Source organism: Podarcis vaucheri (assembly GCF_965113315.1).
Source record: "Podarcis vaucheri genome assembly, chromosome: 16".
Classification (NCBI taxonomy): Eukaryota; Metazoa; Chordata; class Lepidosauria; order Squamata; family Lacertidae; genus Podarcis; species Podarcis vaucheri.
This window is the reverse complement of record NC_138754.1, coordinates 12,957,178-12,977,292: the sequence shown is the minus strand read 5'-3', so window position 1 is coordinate 12,977,292 and position 20,115 is coordinate 12,957,178. Positions and strand designations below refer to the sequence as shown.

Genomic DNA, 20,115 nt, shown 5'->3' with positions numbered 1-20,115 from the left:
GACTGGGTATGATTTTTGTTTAATGACACCCAGTGACACTGTTATACCCAGCCAGACAAAGCAGGGAGATGCCATCCTTCTATCAACAGGATCCTTGACTGGGTGGGATACCTTGTGTGACCAATTTAAGAAGCTGGGTGTGGGGGTTTTCAGAGGCAAACTGTCTCTGAACATGAGAGCTTTCCAGAAACTTGGAACCATTACAGTAGAGCGGTCATTGCTTGTGGTACACATGCTTACTCGGTGTGTCCTTCCAGAGTCTCAGATTAAATCGATTTTGCAGCGTTTTGTGGCTGTTCAAGCTGTACCACCGAAAAGCCCAAACAAGCTCCTAGTAGCGTAACCAAGACTGCTACAAATTAAGACATATGTACGTTTTGAACTGACTGTCATGGATGCTCAATGAGAAATGCCTTTCCAACAATTTCTTCAATGCTTAGCGAATTTTAAGAACAATAAGACAATCTTATTGTGCATTTTTAGTATGCCTATATCTGTGTTCTTTTAAAAAGAAACTATGTAGCCTAAAAGAATTCCACTACCCTTTAGAAACACCCTTGTAAAATGAGGTTTTCTTTAGGAATAAAATTACCTCGACCATAAACTACATCTACTCTGGTCTAGCCAATTTCATGACACCATCGGTTATGGCAGGGATTTTCAGACTCGACCCCAGAGTGTCTAAGATTCCTTCGGAAGTTCAACAAAAGCTCCAAAGAGAAGATCAGTCATGGTGTTCAACTGATGCTGAAAGACAGGTTGCCTACCACTAACATAAGTGCCTCTCTGGGTGGGGCAGAGCCAGCTTCTTTTTTGCTTACTGGGAGGGACAAGGCAGCAGGATGGTCAGTGCGGTGCAAATTCACCGGCAGAACCAGTGCAGCGTCCCCACCACTGCACTCATCCCTCTCTCTGTCCTGCTACTCAGCAGTGACTCACCTGCCAGGAAGCTAGTGTAGTGGCTAGCACAGTGGATCAGTACCAAAGCTGAACCTGGAAAATGAAGCTGCAGGGCATGTTGGGTATGTCCTAGACCATGTCCACAGTTCACATATAACAGGAATTGGGGAATGCCTGAACGCTGTCCTCTGAGCCTCCCTAGCTGCACCAGCTTTGGGTGATACCCAGTTCCTGGCGAGGGAAGGGTATGCTTGGCATGCTTCTCTTAGGCAGAGATATGTGAATATTCATTTACTATATTTCTAAACATTTAAATCTTGTTCCTATCCATCTACATGAATTTCCACTTTGTATTCTTTTTATTAAAAACCCCGGAACATTCATATTGTTATTTTGCTGCTGATTTATCGGCTTTATTTTGTTTCATTGGCTTATTTAATTGGAAATGTTGATATTAAGTATTGATTTCTGTGATAAGCAATTTTTGCATTATTGATTGCTATACCTTCAAATTCAGGCCGATTTGATTTGTTCGTTGTTTTTTTTTGATAGGGGATTGAGATTTGGATATTATGCAGATAGGTAATATCTGTTAGTGTATTCTACTGCTTTGCCATTGTTGTGAGTTGTTTTGAGCTCAAATTTCTTACTGGGAGCGTGGCCTACGGATATCTAATCTAATGAACTTTCTTATACATAAAGGCTGACATAGCATAATGGCTAACAGAGTAATCTTAGGCCATATCTCCACCATCCATTTAAAGCAGCATCATGCTACTTTAAAAGATCATGGCTTCCCCTGCAAAGACTCGTGGGAACTGTAATCAATCAATCAATCAATCAATTCCTTTATTACGGTCAATGACCAGTATTCCAGGAACTATAGTCTGTTAAGGATGCCAAGAGTTGTTAGGAGACGCTTAATCCCTCAACAGAGCTACAATTCTCTGAGTGGTATATCAATACATCCCTTCCCAGGGAACTCTGGGAACTGTAGTTGAACAATCTCCCCCAGGAGGTTGTGGACTCTCCTTCCTTGGAGGTTTTTAAGGAGAGGTTGGATGGCCATCTGTCATGGATGTTTTAGCTAAGATTCCTGCACTGCAGGGGGTTGGACTAGATGACCCTTGTAATTCTACAATTACATGATTCCGTGTAGCTCTGTGAGGGGAATAGGGTTCTCCTAACAACTCTGGGCACCCCAAACAAGCAAGCAACTGAAGCAGAAACATTTGCTGTGAAGTAGGACAGTTGCAACCATCTCCCACCCCCACCTTTGCCCATGTGAAACCACCAACAGGTGAACTGTACTCGTACTATGCAAGCTGGTCGAGATGGACAGCTTCTGCACCAGCAGAATGGCTATGGAATCCTAGACATCAGGGGTGGGGAACTTCAGATCATTCTATTGGGCCACGCCCCTCGCCCTCCTTGTTTTCACCCTCCTTGAATGTTTTTGCCTAGCTAGAATATGTCCTCAAACCCTCATAATGCCATTTGCTTTCCTGGATGGAAGACAAGAGAGCGCTGTGTTGAGAAAACAGCCCACTGTACAAAAGTAACATTTACATGTGTAGCTCCGCCTTATTCTCCCTATAGCCCTGCCCACCATCAGCCCGTGCCCGCCTCCCCCAAGGAGGCTGCCCAGAAGGGAATGCAGTTGTCGGACTGAAAAATGTTCTCCGCTCTTGATAAAAGCAACAATCTTTTACTTGTCTGTGGCCAACTTTTCTCACGTCAAGGAAATAACCTCAAACCAACAGGTGCAATCTGGGATCGGGGAAGAAGGGGTCCCAGGATGTGAAGGCTCTGAGGAGCCGCCCTCCCTCTCCCTCTCCTGTAAGCAGGATTCCTCAAGTGCTGGCATCTCTTGTGTGAGGGATTAAGCTGTTCTGGGCCAAAGACTTCTCTCTCTCTCTCTCTCTCTCTCTCTGTGTGTGTGTGTGTGTGTGTGTGCGCGCGCGCGCACAACAGAATGGATTCTACAGGCAGAAATAGCTGTTTGGTGAAATGCAAAAATTTGGCAGAGAAAATCAGAGACTAATAAGGGCACTTCATTAGTGTCGCAGAACAGGGAAATGACAAGGGATGAATAAATATTTATGACGTTTGCCATCGTTCCTCCTGGATTCATTAGGCGAGGCAAAGCAGAAGGGTTTCCTTTTTTGCGCTGCGTGTGTGTGTGTGTTTGTGTGCAAAGTGCAAGAGACTTGTCACTGCAGTGGGACAGAATTCTGTTTGTTTAAAATACTGACATACCCTGCCTTTTCTGTCCACCCAGATGCCGAAAGCAGCTTAAGAACAATCTAAAACTATCCATTTTAATACACACCTGATGGCAGGTGGCGTGGCTTCAGCAAAACGGCTTCACAGCCCAAAGGAGGACGGGAAGGGATGGGGAAATTTGTCAATTTAAAGTTCTCTAAGTTTCTCATTTTTCAAATTTTACGTTCTCCACATTTCAACATTGGTTTGAGGATTTTTTCTTTTAAATTCAGCTGCTTTTCCAGGCTAAGGTTATCTTAATATACACATTCTTTTGTATACAGTTTTGCTATTATACCCATCTGGCAAAGCATTTTTCCCTAATATGTTCTTTTTGTATGTTCTTTTGTATGCACACATTAGCCTAGTTTACAGTAAGCCCACAACTTCCACAGAGGTTACATTCAGGGGAACGTAACCTATAGACAAAATCACGTATAGTCAAAACACACTGGTTCAATGGCAGGTGGGGTTGCCAGTGTCTTTTCCCCCCAGACGCCTGCCCCCTTCCTATCCCGCTTAAAAAAAAAAAAAATTTAATTGCCAAGCACATAAAGCTGAATGTGCACATTAAATGCATGTAGGTTGCAGTCTTACTGTATGCAGTTTTGAACACACTACTTGGCTGGAGAGCTACATTGCAAAATTCAGAGAAGTATGAATTTCAGAGGATGGCTGTGTTTCAGTTCTTGAATTGCTTTGGAAAGTACAAGTTAGGGAGGTCTGCCATTAAATGTGAATTACTGCTGGGCTCTAACAGATCCACAGATTCCCTGTTCTTGGTTTAGAAAGAATACAGCTGCTGCATTGGGGTCCTTTGGGAGGAAGGGCAGTATATAAATTTAATTATTATTAACAGCAACTACAAGCAGCAGCGGTAGCAGCAGCAGCAAGGGAACCCATGAGAGAAGTTTATAAAATTATGCATAGTACCGAGTGAGAGCATTTTCTGTTCCCTTCTTTCACAGTACAGTATAATAATCCAGAGGTTGTAGCCAATGCTAGTCCTGCTATAGTAGACATACTGAAGTTAATAGACACGGCTAATTTAGGTCCATTAATTTCAACAGATCTTCTCTGAGTAAGACTTTGTTGGATACAACCCCAGGCCACCTAACGAAAGCAATGAGGTAGATATTCAAGTCAGAGAAAGATAGGCCTTCTCTCTCTCTCTCTCTCTCTCTCTCTCTCTCTCTCTCTCACACACACACACACACACACACACACACAAAATTGATTGTATCTGCTGCCACATGCTTTGGCGTTGATGACAACCTCTCTTCAAAGTATTTGGCAGAATGAGGTCTTTCCCAGTTCCGCTCCTTGACACCTTTTTAGTTGGAGATGCACAGAGAGCATGTTGTTTCGCCACTTGAGTCACGGGCCCTCTTTATGTGTGTGTGGTTCAATGGTGAGAACATCATTTGATCACCTCTGAACTTTGGCTTCAAACCTCCTAGATCTTGTCCCCAGTTGCTCCTTCTCTAAAATGGGAACAATTGGAGGGGGGTATCCTATTTTAAGAAGTATTCCTTTGAAAAGCGTTTGGTGCTACAATATGCTAACAAGTGTACAACCAGGGATTTGTTCTCAATGACTTTAGACAGATTTCTTTTTATATCAGGCATGGGGAAAACTGTGGCCCTTCAGATATTGCTGGACTGCAACTCCCGTCATCCCTGACCATTAGCCATACTGGCAGGGGCTGATTGGAGATGGAGTCGGGAGAAGCTACAGGTCCCCCGCCCCCGTTCTGTGCCCTCCCAGACAATCTAATATGGAGATATGCTCACATCACACTGTACAGTAACGGGACTAAATTATATACCTAACCGGTGCTTTGTATGAACTGATTCAATTTAACTAATTCACTGAATTAGTTCAATAATCTCTGAACAACACCTGAAAGTAGTTCCCATAATTGTCAGGTGAACCAAATGTGATTTAATTATTTGTTTTTATTTTTAATTAAAATTGTATACCACCCTTCCTCCGAAGATCACAGACCACAGCATAAAATTACAAACTGAGAACAAAAAATAAACAATAAAACAAAAACAAACCAATAACACTCCCTCCCACAAATACATTTAAAAGGCCATAGAATGTTAATCAGACAAAGACCTGGTTATAGAAAAATGTTTTTGCCTAGTGCCTAAAGATATGTAATGAAGGCACCAAGCGAACTTCCCAGGGGAGAGCATTCTACAAACTAGGAGCCACTACAGAAAAGGCCCGTTCTCATGTTGCCACCCTCTGGACTTCTCATGGAAGAGGCACATGAAGAAGGGTCTCAGATGATGATTGCAGGGTCCAGGTTGCTTCAAATGGGGGAAAGACAGTCCTTGAGGTACTGCGGTCCTGAGCCATTTAAGTCTTTATAGGTCAAAACCAGCACTTTGAATTGAGCCTGGAAACTAACTGGCAGTCATTGCAGACGGGCCAGGATCAGTGTAATATGCTCAAACCATCTTGCTCCAGTGGCCACTGAATTCTGCACCAGTTGAAGTTTCCAAACTGTATTCAGAGGCAGCCCTACGTGTAATGAGCTGCATTAAGCTAGCCTAGAGATTACCAGAGCATAAATGACCATTAGCCATACTGGCAGGGGCTAGTTAGGGGCAAGTTAGGCTATCCCTGTCCAGATAGGAGTGCAGCTGGAGCACCAACCAAAGCTGATGGAAGGCACTCCATGCCACTGAGGCCACTTGAGCCTCAAGCGACAGCAAAGGATCCAGAACTATCTGTGAGCTACATACTTGCTCCTTTAGAGAGAGTGTAACCCCATCAAAAGCAGGCAACTTCCCATCCATCCAGTCTAGGGAACCACCCACTAACAGTGCCTCAGTCTTATTTGGATTGAGCTTCAGTTTGTTGGCTCTCATCCAGTTCATTACTGTGGCAAGACAATAGTCCAGCACACCCACTGCCTCACCTGCAGATGGAAAGGTGTAATTTCATTTTTGGGTAGAACTTGGAACGATTTTCATTCTCATACCTGTGGTTTGTATTCATTAGACTCTTCGAGCTTAAAGATCATAATTGCTGGGGAAATAAATTTTAAAAATCATATTCCACCATCTGCATGTTTTGATTTTTCCATAGTTGTTGTTGTTTTAGTTTTCTTAAGTATATTTTAGATTTCAGCATAGCAGCTTGCAACATTCTGAATTATTGGGGCGGGGGCGGGGGTGATAGCCAAGCATCCTGTGGATGAACTGGAATTGAACTGTGAACTGAACATGAACCAAACAAGTTCTTTTTGAATAGGGACAAAGGTAAATTGGAATTTGTTCCTTTTTGGACATCTTAAACTTGAACTAGTTCCTTTTTTAATGAACTTTCCAGGCTCTGCACCCAATGAAGGTGTGGCTCAATTTATTTAATGCCACGAGACTTTAAAATCGCACCATCTCTTATTTATTCTTATGTTATCTACATCATTGGGGAATTTTCCTCTCTTCCCCGACCAGTTTAAATCAGGTACTTCCATGTTTACACCATCAGTGGGTCTGGCCCAGTGGATCTTAAGAAGGAGGCAAAGGTCAAGTTTTGCAGCAGAGAGGGAGAGAGAGAGGAAGGGGGCGGGGAGAGCACTTAGGCCCCTTTCAGACCTGGCCCCATCATTCAAACCCTACTCTCTGTCTCTATAAGATGCAGCTTCTCCTGCTTGAGAAGCCTTTCCCCGCCACCACACCCCTGACATTTCAGCCACCCAGTTGTCATTTGCAGCTGCTTGCAATGTTATGTGTGTGCAGCATAGTCCAGATTGGAGGATGCAGATCAAAGAAAACTTGCAAGGATGCTAAAGGCATCACGGCTCCCTATTCCTCAGCCTGGACCAAATTACCAGCAGCAGCAGCAGCGGCGGCGGTAACGCTTAGTACAAACCAACAGCGCTCTTGATCTCATCTGGCGTGTGTGTGTCACAGCATCCTCCCTTTCCGGAGCGTGTGGCACACAGGCACACACACACACACACACAGGGATCTCGACATCTCACTGCCTTCTGCTCCTTACAGGAACAATACCCCTGGCCTAATCCCTTTCATTTCTATCCCTCTCTCTCTCTCTCACGTCCCCACCACCTCTCAATGCTGTATCCCCTGTTCTGCACCCCCACCATGCCATCTCCTATTCTCTTCTCCATCGGTTATTTTGCTCCTGCTACTGGAATAAGCGGCTGGCTGTCGTGATAAACTTTGCAAAGGGGAGAGAGAGGGCTTCTCTGCCCATCCCCAACCATACAGCACAAACCCTCCTCCTCCGATCAGGTAAGGCAATGTTGTTTTATCCCTTCTATTTCTATATCTACAAATGTTGCATTCTGAAGACTCAAGGATACCTGGCTACCAAAAGAGGCAAGGATTTGCCCGGCAGAACTGATCAGCCAAGGAGAGCTGATGAGATGGAGCTGGGGGTTTCAAGTGCCTGAATTGGACTGTGTGTCTGTAGATTTATTAAGGAACCCGAAACAAACAAATGCCCAAAGAACACAGCGGTTCAAACATAGGAAAAGAGAAAGGGTAATTCACCGGGATATTTGTGGCAGGTTTTGATCCTGTCTTTCCATTAGGCATTTTGCTACTTTCTTTCTGTTTATTTTTGATGAAATTGCTGGTGGGTTTGGCAAATATGTAGTGGATTAAAAAAAAAAAAGCCATCAGAATTTCTAAGGGAGACGAAGAGGATAATCTTTCTTCTCTATCCCCTCTTTTCTTTTTTAAACAATGGAACATAAATGATGGCGATGATGCCCAGTGGCACTTTTAAAGTGTTTGCTGCTGCTGCTGTTTTTCTGATGTTTGTGATTTGGACATTTGATATGGGGAGGGGGAAATTACAGTTCAGAAACACAGTGAGAAGCACTGACGGTCATTTGCAAGTATGGAATGTTGATGCTTTTGAGGCTGTGTTAACAACACCTGAATGGAAGCAGGGGGTTGTTGATTAGCCATGGGAAATATATTTTTCTTATTCTGTGTTCGTCTTTTGCACGCGTGTTTTGGGTTGTGTTTTTGTCTAGTGGGTTTCTCATGCGTAGCCGAGCCGCACATCCCAGTACACAAATAGAGACATTCGAAGGTATTTTCCACGGACAAGGCATGGGAACGGCGCTCCTAACACTTTGCCATCTTTCCCCCAAAATGGCAAAATATTTGATTTCTCACCAGGAGTGGCAAAGAGGGCTGACTGGCAGCTCTGGAGAGTGGCGCAGCAGAACAGTTTGGCAATATAGATACATCTTACCATATATATGACATGTCTTGCATCTCCCTTTCTCCCCACCCCACAAAACTGGCATCGAAAGGAAACCAGCTGTCTCAGTAGGCTGGCAAATGTCACATATAAAAGCCAAATTTTAAAATGATAGTAATTTGTGGTTTTTTTATATAAATTGCGCTGAAATCCAAATTGTAGCAAAGCAAATGGAAACTGACATTCTGGGTCTGGGTCCCAGCTGTTGACAACATAGTGCTCTCTTCTGCTCTCTTCTTCTCCAAGGTTTTAAAACAAGCCTTCAGCAAGATTTGTTTTCTGATTTACTGATGATTTGTGCAGCCCAAATAGAGAGCATTCCCCCACCCACCCGAAGAAAAACGAATATGTGGATTTGATTTGCAAACTCTTCATTTTCCCAGTTCTGAGTTGGCATTATGATCTATCTACAGTTTATACCGAGGTGTAGATCTATTTTCGGAGTCTACTAGTTAGAAGGGGGGGTACCCTACATGTTCCCCCCTCCTCCCCTTGCAACTTTCAAAGATTTTGAGATTTATTTCATTTTTAAAAATGGCGACACAGTGAATGTGAAAGTTGGGAGGCTTTAATTAATGGATGTTTGCAAGGAGCTTAGGTGGCAGGTGATGGAGAAGGGCAAAAGGGAGATTATTATATTAGTAAAGCTTTTAATCTCATATTGTCAAGCCATCCCATCTTTCTCCCCCACCCCTTCTTTTTCCATGAGGCAGAGCATTGATTTTAAGTAAACAAAGCACGATATATCAGAAGAGCTAAGAGCCGCCTCTGTCCTAGACTAAGACGGCTTGGTGGGGAAAGTTGCATCATGCCCAGACCCAAGGCACCACTTATTACAGTATGTTTGAGTGCTTCCCTAAAGGATATAAGATTGTAAACTTCCAAACTTTGGGCTTATTCGGGATTAAGTTTCTCCCAATATCTTAATTAAGCTTAGCACAGGCTCCCCCTCCCCCTCTCTGTGCTCCCTTGAACCTGAGCTCTTCTAGTGGATGACAATTGGAGAGAGGAAAAGGAGCAGACGTTTGTCCCCCCCCCCCAGGTCAATTTGCTTTCATGGATTTTGTGGCTGCTTTTCAGTTTGATTTTACTAAGTGCATTAATGTTTGGGTTTGTTTATTCCTCAGCCTATGCAGCTTTTAAGAGTCTTATGCACTTTTCAAAGTTAGGCTTGTAGCTTTACTTATGACCCCATTTTTCAATCTTTTATTCTGTATCTGTTTCACACCCACCCCTTAAAGTTTGCCTTTGTGTTTTTAGTTGGACAGCATCTAATCTCTACTACATGTTTTGCTTATCTGGGAATGGGAGGAGAAAGGGTGTGGGTTTTTTTGGGGGGCGGGTTCCACATGGGTGTGTACGTGCTAGAACTAACACTGCAATCTTTAGTTGAATGCTAGAGTACTAGTAGTAGTAGTGGCTGTTTCATGCCCTACAGTGTGTGATGTTCCGGGAAAGGGCCCCTGGCCTTGCAGAGGGTTTAAACATGGAGAAGAGAAACAAGCGTGTGATTGACCAGGAACTCACCCTGTGTGGACCCCTTGGAGGTGGATGGGTCGTGCAAACCTGCTACTAGTCTCAAAAGTGGGCTTGCATAGGAGAATGTCAAAGTTTGCAGAACTTTAACCTTTAATGGCTATTCTCCATAGGTGTGCCATTTACTTATTACCCTGGTGTGTGGTGTGTGTGCGTACAATTCCAAACCGGGGACATTAACGCCAAAGAGGGTAACCATTTTACAAAGCTATAGTCTATCTATTTATCTCCAAGAAGGGAGAGTGTTCTTTTTATTTTAATATAGCAAGAGCCATGTCCCTGCAAACATGGTCCTGATCATCTAATGGAAGAGATGTCAGGCCCAGAAAAAGCCTCTGAGCTTCTTGTAAGTTTTCTCCCAGACTGGGTGTGGGATGGAACCTATGTGTGCATCATTTGGGGGGGGGACTTGTGCAAACAGTCCCCCCAAATGCTCATTCCGAAGCATTTAACAAGGGGTTGTAGCCGATGCTACAACCACACAAACACACACAGATTTATTTTTCTTTCTTTCTTTCGGTAATAATTTTTATTCACACAGCATTAATTTTCACAGTTCTTGGCAAATCAGCTCTTTAGCCCCCTGTGCCTAGAAGTAGTCTTGCAAGTGTTCAGAAATAAACACAGCAACCACAGAGTAAAAAATCAGAGGTGAAGAAATCCCCATGCGTGTGTGTGTTTGCGGAGGTGGGGGGGGGCGTCTTATTCTGCTCTGGGGTGTTTCATCATCTGTCATCATCAAGCAGCACACCTCGAGGGAACTTCCAAGAAACAGGGAGAAAAGTGCAATCACATAAGGATATGAAGGTGTGTTGTGTAAAAGCCGGGAGGGGGGTGCTGGTTTGAGCAGATGGTTGCTCAGATGCAGCCCCCAGAGCTTGGGACTCAATTCTGCAACACCAGGTAGCAATTAGGGCTGTTGATTGATTAAAGAGGTTTGTGTTCTATTAATTGATTAACAGTGCAATCCTATACATGTCTGCTTGGAAGTAAGTCCACTGAGTTCAGGTGGGCTTGCTCCCAGGTAAGTGGGTATAGGGTTACATCCTAAAGAGCCGATTTATCATCTATTTATTTTCTAACTTAATCAGTTAGACTTAAGTATGTTACTGAATCTGCTAAACCCTGAGTGCCTTGGAAGGCGGCAGTTTGATGGTGTCCAAGAGGATATAAACAAAAGCAGGCACTCATATGTAGAAGGCCATCTGCAATGTTCCTTTTTCTTTTGCTCTCTACAACAATTACCAAAATCGTCACAGAAACACTAGCCAACCAATTAAAATTGGCCCTTTATCAATGACTCTATGAAGGTCTCCCAAGACAGTCAGATGGCAATAAGACTAAAGCTTTAACTGATTTTGACTACCAATTAATGTTTTATCAAATTTTGAATATTCACAGACTGTTTTGAACATGCACAGATTATCATTGCCTCCTTCTAAGGAATGACAGTCAGACCCACAGACATTCTGGATACAGAGAGGCATAACTTTATAGACAGATATGATTTTGAACCCGGGGCTTCATTTTTAACAAATAAAACTTAGGCCAGAAAGGTGGAAACCATCCATCAAGTTGTCTACAACAGGTGGTAATGATATAACTAATTAGCACTTGTGATAAGTAAATAAGGACTGGGAAGCATTTTTGTGTGGATTTCGGGCGGGTGGGAATAAAGCCATGCTATATGCCCCCCCTTCCACCTTGATCTGTATCCCCAGAAGACACAGGAGACGGTGGGTGAATGAAGTATTTCAATGGCAAATGTTCCACTTGCGAGTATAGGCATACCTCATTTTGTTGCACTTGGCAAATATTGCTCCTTACAAGGATGAGGGTGCAGCTGTGGGCAGCCTGGCCACTTCCAGGAGAAGGAAGCTCCCCACTGCCCCTCTTCTGGCCATGGGAGTGGAGCTGGCTAGGGATGGAAGTGGGATTTTCCCCTCATACCCCTGGAGTCAGGAGGCCTGGCTTAATGGACTACAGTCAAATCTCGGCTCCTGAATGCCTCCATCTTGGAACGTTTCGGCTCCCGAATGCTGAAAACCTGGAAGTAAATGCTCCAGTTTTCAAATGTTTTTCAGAAGCTGAACATCCGGCACAGCTTTTACTTGCGTGCAGGAAGCTCCTGCAACCAATTGGAAGCCGCACCTTGGTTGTCAAACATTTCAGAAGCCGAACAGGCTTCCGGAATGCATTACGTTTGACAACCGAGGTTTTACTGTATAGCATAGTGTAAACATATCTTTTATATACACTGCGGGGGGGGGTGTGACTCACTTTATTGAGGTGGTCTGGAACTGACCAAGTTATGCCTGTACAATTACTGTGTTGTTCATATAGAAGGATGGACAGCATCGAAATGGGTCCAAACATATCTCTTTCTGCATTGGTAGGGCAAGGTAGCCATCTTCCTGGTTGCACAGGGAGCTTATCGTTACTTTTGCTGTGGCATGAGAATGGGCATCAACTAGGGGCATGGGGGGGGAATATGGTTCAGTTTGCATTTAAAGGGAAATCTACCCAATTCATTCTTGCTGAAACCATGCAAACCAAAAAACGCAGCCATCTGTTGAAATTCGCACGTCTCTTAATTTCGCAATGCAGTTTTCCAACAAAATAGTGGGTTAAAAAATGCACACATTAGGGCAAAATATGCATGAAACGCCTAGGTTAGTAAAAATAACATACAAGAATGCATTATACTAGGGGAAATTGCTTACAAAAATATGTACTCTGAGTGAATTTTGCAGCAAAATGCTGGTGAATTTTCATCAGCAACTTTAAAAATAAGAGAATTTGCAAGTTGATACAGGAATGTGGATACCTGACTTTAAAATGAGAAACGTGGAAAAACCAAAACTGGCAGGTTTACACATCCCTACTTGGGAAGCCTTCCTATTGCACAGGTACTATGCTATGATTTGAGAGCAGGTATCAACCACCTGTGCCGTTTCCTCCCAGCACTGTTCCTTCAGTCTCCGGAAATGGGGTTGTTGTGCCTATTTGACTATGCGACAGAAACGGGGAAAACGAACAACATGGCCTTTTCCCATCACAGTTTGCAAAGGCGGTGATGGGCGACACCCTGTTAGAGGAGGAACCCCGAGACTGGAACCAAATAGCTAAACTGTGCACCTTTGGCGTCCCTATTTATGAACATGTGTGTAGAATAGAAGACTACAGGCTGGGTTTGAGTCCGCCAAAGCACATCTGAGATGTCTGTGAGCATATTTGGGTGAGATGGCAGAGACAGAATTGCTACCGAAGAAGACGCCCTGATTGGCACTGACAGCGTGTATTTCGAAGAGGCTCACTGTAACTGCCAACCAGCTGATCCCGCCTGCATCTAGTTCCAGTGCTACCTTTCTCCATCCTGAGCCAGGGGTGGTCCTTGCCTTTGCAGGGCTTGGTACAGCAGCCGATGGAAGGAGACTTTCTGAAGAGCTACTGGAGGGCGGGAGACTTGAGGCAGGGTGCCTGGAGGCTGATGCCAGTGCACCAATCAGCTGGAGACACAGGAGAAGGTCGTCCATGATGGGGATGTCTGAAGCTGCTCAGTTGGCTGAGGGTGGCAAACAGGGCTGGGCAGGATGGGTGGAGCTGTTGAGACTCTGAGACAATCAGCTGCTTAATTCGCCAGCCAGGTGGGGCTTGGACGTGGAAGCTCTAAGTGTGGTTGTTAGGCATGCTGCAGCCGTGAAAGTGAAAAATCAAGACAATACAATGATTATTATTCGTCCAGTGTAGCAAGGGAGGTGGCAGAGATGTGAATCTAAGGGAAGTGGCCCTGATAATGCACTGTGGGCCAGCAGGCTGCATGGTTTTTTGTGTTTTATTTAAAATCAGGTTTCTAGCCCTCATGGGGGTGGGCATGGTCTGCAGGACCATGGAAGCACAGCTGGCCCTAGAAATGACATGGAGACACACACTGTGGTATTGTTCATCCTATCACTATCTTAGCATTTAATATGATGGTTATTTATTTAGGACTGCTGAGCACCTATGGAAGAATAGGTAGCTGATTAACTGTCTGCTTTTTAACCAACTTTTTGATTAATTGATTATTTTAAATGTAATAATTAGCAAACTCTCTCTGTAGATACTCCTTTTTCCTTTTTTAGATATTAAAATGTAGGACATGATACAGTGACAAGTTAATAATCAGGAGCTACTGCCCCCTGCCCCCCATAAAGTAAGAAAAATATATATCATTTTCTCATTCTTCTTTAACACTATAATCTGGGTTATCCAATCAGCACAGGATCTAGAACTGGCAAAGGGAAAGTTTTTCTTTGCACAAATGCATAACTGAATGATGGAACTCACTGCCACAAGATGTGATGAGGGTTGGTAGCTTCTATGGCTTTAAATGGGAATTAGACAGAGGACAACTTCGGGTAGGGGCTGAAGCCAGTGATGGATTAGTCCAGAACTAAAAGTGGAAAGAACCACCCCCTTTCCTTTCTCTCTCCCTGCCACTGAGCACTGCCACTGAGGCCCTTCTACAGAAAACCTAAGTAGGCTAGCCACCCCTTGAAGGTGTGGAGTCATAGGAACATAGAAAACTTCCTTATACTGGTCTATCTAGTGCAGTATTGTCTACACTGTCAGGCAGCGGCTCTTCTTTTTGGTCAGGGTGTCTTTTCCAGCTCTACCTGGAGATGGCAGAGATTGCCACTCTGCATGGAACTCCTAAGAAGGTCCAGTCTTTTTTTTTCATGTCCCACTTTTGGGATATTAAGCAGCCCACCCCAAATCCAAGACCCGGTGCTGCTTCGCTGCTTACTGTTTGTCTGAGCTGCCTGTGCGTCGGGTCGCTGAACAGCAAGGCCACGGAGAGGTCAGGCACGCGCATGTGTGTGTGTGTGTACATACGTGCGGAGGTTGGATGTCTGCCCTACAGATCCGCTCTCCCCGCTGCGTCCGTCCCACAGGCTCCCAGCAGAGCGCAAGGCTTCTGACATTGTCATCTCTAATCACCTTCCTGGGCTCTGGGAGATGGACTCTGCCACCCGCGGGTGAAGGGGGCCTGGCAAGCTGTCAAGCCGGTGCCAGGCGGGTCCCTTCCCTGCTTTTGACAGCAAAGCAGTGCATGCCAAGCAGCCAGCACAGAAAGCCAGGAGCCTCTCCCAACAAGATTGGAAGAGCTATGCTCCTGGGTCAGTGCCTTCTGCTTTGTTGCTGCTGTTTCGGGGAAAGATGTATGTAGGTATGTCAATGACCATGGCACTGTGGCCACGAGGCCACAATGCCCCACATGCCACTCCTTTTGCAAGAGGGGGCCTGGGTGTGTTGTTGTTGGCAAACTGGTGCTTTGAATTTCCAAGATGTTTCATATTAGTGAGTGCTTGCCCTGGAACGTAAGCAAAAGGTTTTACTGGATCAGCCCAAAGACCCACCTCAGTGCTGGCTGCAGTTTTTGAAGGGCCCTGGAGCAATTCTGTGATTCTGTGTCAGGAGTGGGGAACTTTTTTCAGCCTGAAGTCCCTGTTCCCTTTGGTGCAACCTTCATGCCAGTTGCAGGTGGGGCCAGAGGCAAAGTAGGCGGAGCAACAAATGTAAATGTTACCTTTGTAAAGTAGGCTTGTTTCCATACACAAACACATCTCTCTAGCCTACGTCCAGGTAAGCAAGAAATGTGATCAGAGTTCTATAACACATTCCAGCCAGGCAAAACCTCTCAAGGGGGGTGGGGTGCATGGCAGGGCCAGAACAGGGTGTGTGACATGGCTGGTTTCCCAAGGGACAGAGAGGTTTGCATTTGGTCCCTGGAAGTGAGGCTTCCTATCCCAGGATTAGTTTCTCTTTTTGTTTCCACCAGTGATCAGACAAATACCCCCAAACAACCAAGCCAAAATGACTAGACAAACAGCTCTAAGGACCTACAGAAATATTGATGGAGATACTATGTGAATCTATTAGTTAAGCCTGTGGTTGAGACACAAGGAAATAGAAGCCAGAGGAGGAGAAGAAATTGGCTTTATTAAATTTTTTTATTTAATATAAAATATTTATTTATTTATATTTTATTTAAAGAAAGGGAAGGTGAGAGCCTTTTCTGCTATTGCCCCCCAGAAGCCGATACTCAGCTGTGTTTTCAAGCTGGGGCTTCCTTTTCATGATCATGGTTTAGCAACCAGCGACAGACCTCCTCCTCTGCAAATTTGACCAGTTTCTTTTGAAAGCTTTCTGTGGCCTCCATCATCACTACACAGTATATCTCCTGACAGTGAATTTCATAAAGTTAGTAATGGTGTCCTATGTGTTGAAAAGTACCAGAGAACAATGGCCCTTTCCTCCTGACCCTCTGGGACAAAAAGCAACGTTATTAAGAGTATTGTTTGGGGCGGTGTGTGCATTTGTGTGTTATTTTCTTTTGAACAGAGAAGGATTTAGCAAGCCCGCTCATATTCTGGGGTGGGCAGCGTTGCAGCAGGCATCTAGGCCCTTTTAGCGACCTGACTAGGGGGCGGGAGATTAACGCCCCCCTCTGCGCCAATCTCAGCCACGTCAGCCCCGCCCAGCCAATCTATGCCAGTGGGAAGCGTGGCCGCAGGTAATTTAAATCATGGTGCAGCTGGGGGCTTCCCTCTTGCCTCCACGCCTGGTTTCACTCAATGCCTAAGCCAAACTGCTCACATCTGTAACCAATACAGTTGTGGCCTGTTTTAGCCCATAATCCAAAACACTTGTGTTGGTGTGTTTATTAATCAATGAGGAACTACAGGGCACGGGGCCTTGGCACACAAGAGGAATGGAGAGGAATAAAGGGGCCAGGAAAAAGCCCACTTACCCTAGAGTCCTGTTCCCAACCTGGGATCTCTAAGGAAAAAATTGCAAGGTACATCTCCCACCTTTCTAGGATACTCACTAGGAGATGTTTGTGCCTTGAGCAAGTCAGTGTGAGAGAATCAGTGATGATTGTAGTGGTTGGTGGGCTGGACTAAGACCTAGGAGAGCAGGGTTCAAATCCCCGCTCAGCTATGAAGTACACTGGGCCAATCACTGCCTCTTGGCCTAATCGATTTCACAGGGTTGTTGGAAGGATAAGATTGGGAAGGGGAGAACAATGTATGCCTCCTTGAGCTTCATAGAAGAAAGGCAGGTTACAAATGCAAACATAAAATCGAAATAAAGCCAATTTCTTCTCTCCCTCAGCCTATTTCCTTGTGTCTCAACCACAGACAAAATTAATAGATTGACAAGTATCTCTATCAATATTTCTCTTAAGAGCCATTTGTCTAGTCATTTTGGTTTGGTTGTTTTTAAAATGAAACAAAACACTTTCCTTTTATTTACAATTGTCCGTACTTCTGCGTGCCTAGGGAGTCCCCAAAGCATGTTGAAACTGCTGCCTTAATAAATATTTTTTGTTTGTTTGTAGCACTCATTTTTGCCTCTGAATTAGCCACTTGAACTACCTATTAAAAGGAACATGTGGAATCTGCAATACGATGCTGCTGTGCTTGCTCATCTCCTAGCAAGATCAGTCCTGTCCTGGGTTTTAGACAGTCAGACAGTTACGCCAGTCCTCCAGAAGCCTGTACCAGCTCCCCTCCCAGTTTTTTTTTAAAGACTGGTAGTCAACATTCCATGGCTACTTAATCCACATCACACTAATTTTGGGGGAGGGTATAAGTTGCCCATTGGATTCCCCCCCCCATAGCGCTGTGGGTTAAATCACAGAGCCTAGGACTTGCTGATCAGAAGGTCGACGGTTCGAATCCCCGCAATGGGGTGAGCTCCCATTGTTTGGTCCCAGCTCCTGCCCACCTAGCAGTTCAAAAGCACGTCAAAGTGCAAGTAGATAAATAGGTACCACTCCGGTGGGAAGGTAAACGGCATTTTCGTGCACTGCTCTGGTTCACCAGAAGCGGCTTAGTCATGCTGACCACATGACCCAGAAGCTGTACGCCGGCTCCCTCAGCCAATAAAGCGAGATGAGCGCCGCAACCCCAGAGTCGGTCACGACTAGACCAAATGATCAGGGGTCCCTTTACCTTTACTTCTGCAAACCCCGGGTTCTCCCGAGCATGCAGATAACCCCTCTTCTTTCCAAGCAGCCCACTAAGCATTGCACCACCTGAGTTTGCTGTGAGACGGAGACATGACAGTCACTGGGTTTAAGAGAGAAAGAAAATGTTCCATCCAGACAAGCAAGAGGCATTGTCAGAGGTCAAGGCCCTGGATTGCAGGGTGTTGGACTAGATGACCCTACACTTATCCGAAACCCACACTTATCCGAATTTTGCAATGCAGCTCTCTGACCAACCAGCACTGACAAAAAATGCATATATTAGTAGAAAGGCTGCATAAAAATGACGGTATTGCTTGCAGAATTGTCTCCGTTACTCAAAACTGCATCCAAAAATGTGTCTATTAGAGGAGAAAATCACACCCAGTCGCTGATGAACTTTCATGAGGATTTTAAAAACAACATACAAATTGCTGCAGAAAAGTGGAGAACTAATTTAAGATTGGAAAAAGAAGAAACTGGGAGAACTGAAATGGGATGAGATTGTTCCATCCCTAGCCTTGGGGATGAGTTCTGTGGCCAAAGAAAGCTTTCTGATGGGTGGAGGTGAAAAAGACAGCATGTTAGCCATGTGTGCCCGCAGGCAGTGGCACGAGCATGTTTACTTCTCCTTCCCTACCCTGCCCAGGCCGCTCGGGACTTGGTGGCTGATGTAACGGTTGGGTGGGGTGGCATCAACCCCTCTGCGCTGCTCAAGTCCCACTCCTGCTGCAGTGTGACAGCGGCTAATAAGCAGGTTGGGAGTTTGATTTCCCCTGCCCTGAGCCAACTCCTGGCTGCTGCTGCGCGCCACCAAGGGTATTCATCCAGCAGAGAAGGCAGAAGTGGGAATGTTTTGCCAATCCCAACGAGAAAACCCACAAGGTCGGCGGATTCGGGCATCTTTATTAACGCTGCGGCTCAGCCATTTAGCTTATGCCAATAGCCTTCCAATGATTAATAGGCCAAGCTGTGTATTTTGAGTCCATCAGAATGCTAACAACACAGGAAGTGCAGACTGGAGGGGGGGGTGCCAATCTTTTTTAAAAAATGAGAGGTGCCAGAGCAGAAAAAGAGAGGGGATAGAATTACGTTCCTGCCTCTTGTGTAGCAGTAGAATTCAGAGATCACCCCAGGAATTGATTGACGGGATAGTTCAGGACAGGCAAAACAAAAAATATCTTTTGATATGGTCTGTGGACTAACTCAATTAATCCTATTCACCGATGGGCAATAATAAAGTACTTCTTCGCTTAACATGAAATGGACTTAATGGAACTGGCCAGTGATGCAGCTCAGCAGCTCTAGACTCTGGGCTTAATAGTCTTTTGGGGGCTCTCCTCTCGTTAGATACTAATGCAGAAGTGGGGATCCTTTTCCACCCCAAGGGCCACCTTCCCTTTTGGGCAGCCTTCCAGGGGCCACATGCAAAAGTGGGCATAGTCAAAAGCAGGACCATGAACAGGATTTTTACCCTTGTACAGCAGACAAGTGTCTACACACTCACACCCAACTTCCTATCTTCCATCCAGACAAGCAAGAATCATTACTGGAGCTTAAGGACAGAATTCGACCAGGCAAGACAATATCAAGAAGGCGGCCAGGCAGGGCTGGAGAGGGGTGTGGCCTGGAGAGTGGCCTGCAGGGCTACATTTGGCCCCTGAGACTGAGGACCCTCTTCCCTGTGCTAATGCATTACTTCAGTTCACTTCAAAATGCAGTGAGTGAGCATCCTGGCTGTGTTGGGGAACGTGGAGGCCTTTTCATTCTGTCTCATGATAGCGCTACTGGAATGTGCCATGACGAAATGATTTTGAGGGTCAGTGGCTTAGATTTCTGTACGTGTGTTTCATGATCAGGAACATTTCTGAATTATACAAACCAGACTTCATCAACCTGGTCCCTCCAGTTGTTGTCAAGCTACAACTCTCATCAGCCCCAGTGAGCACACCAGGTTGGCAAAGGCCAATCCAAATTAACCAAAGAGTGTCAGGCCTGGTGGCAAAATGGAACATTCACTTCAGCAGCAGTATACTTCCGAATGCCAGAGGCTGGGAACAACAGAGAGGGACCTTGCCTACAGGTTCTGCGATGGGGCTTCCCAGAGGTGTCCGGCTGGGTTAGATGGACCTTTGATC

The 20,115-nt window shown here is 45.1% G+C and overlaps 2 protein-coding genes across 6 annotated transcripts in view; one reads left to right on the top strand and one right to left on the bottom strand.

The window, feature by feature from the left end:
• Nucleotides 1-20,115, bottom strand: part of MACROD1 (mono-ADP ribosylhydrolase 1) — a 324,726-nt gene that overhangs the window by 113,463 nt on the left and 191,148 nt on the right. The window lies entirely within an intron of this gene.
• FLRT1 (fibronectin leucine rich transmembrane protein 1) overlaps nucleotides 7,135-20,115 on the top strand; it is a 163,532-nt gene continuing 150,551 nt past the window's right edge. For both annotated transcript variants that reach the window (XM_082202736.1, XM_082202735.1), the window contains exon 1: nucleotides 7,135-7,439. The gene's annotated coding sequence lies outside the window, so the exon portion shown is untranslated. The remainder of the gene's footprint in view (nucleotides 7,440-20,115) is intronic.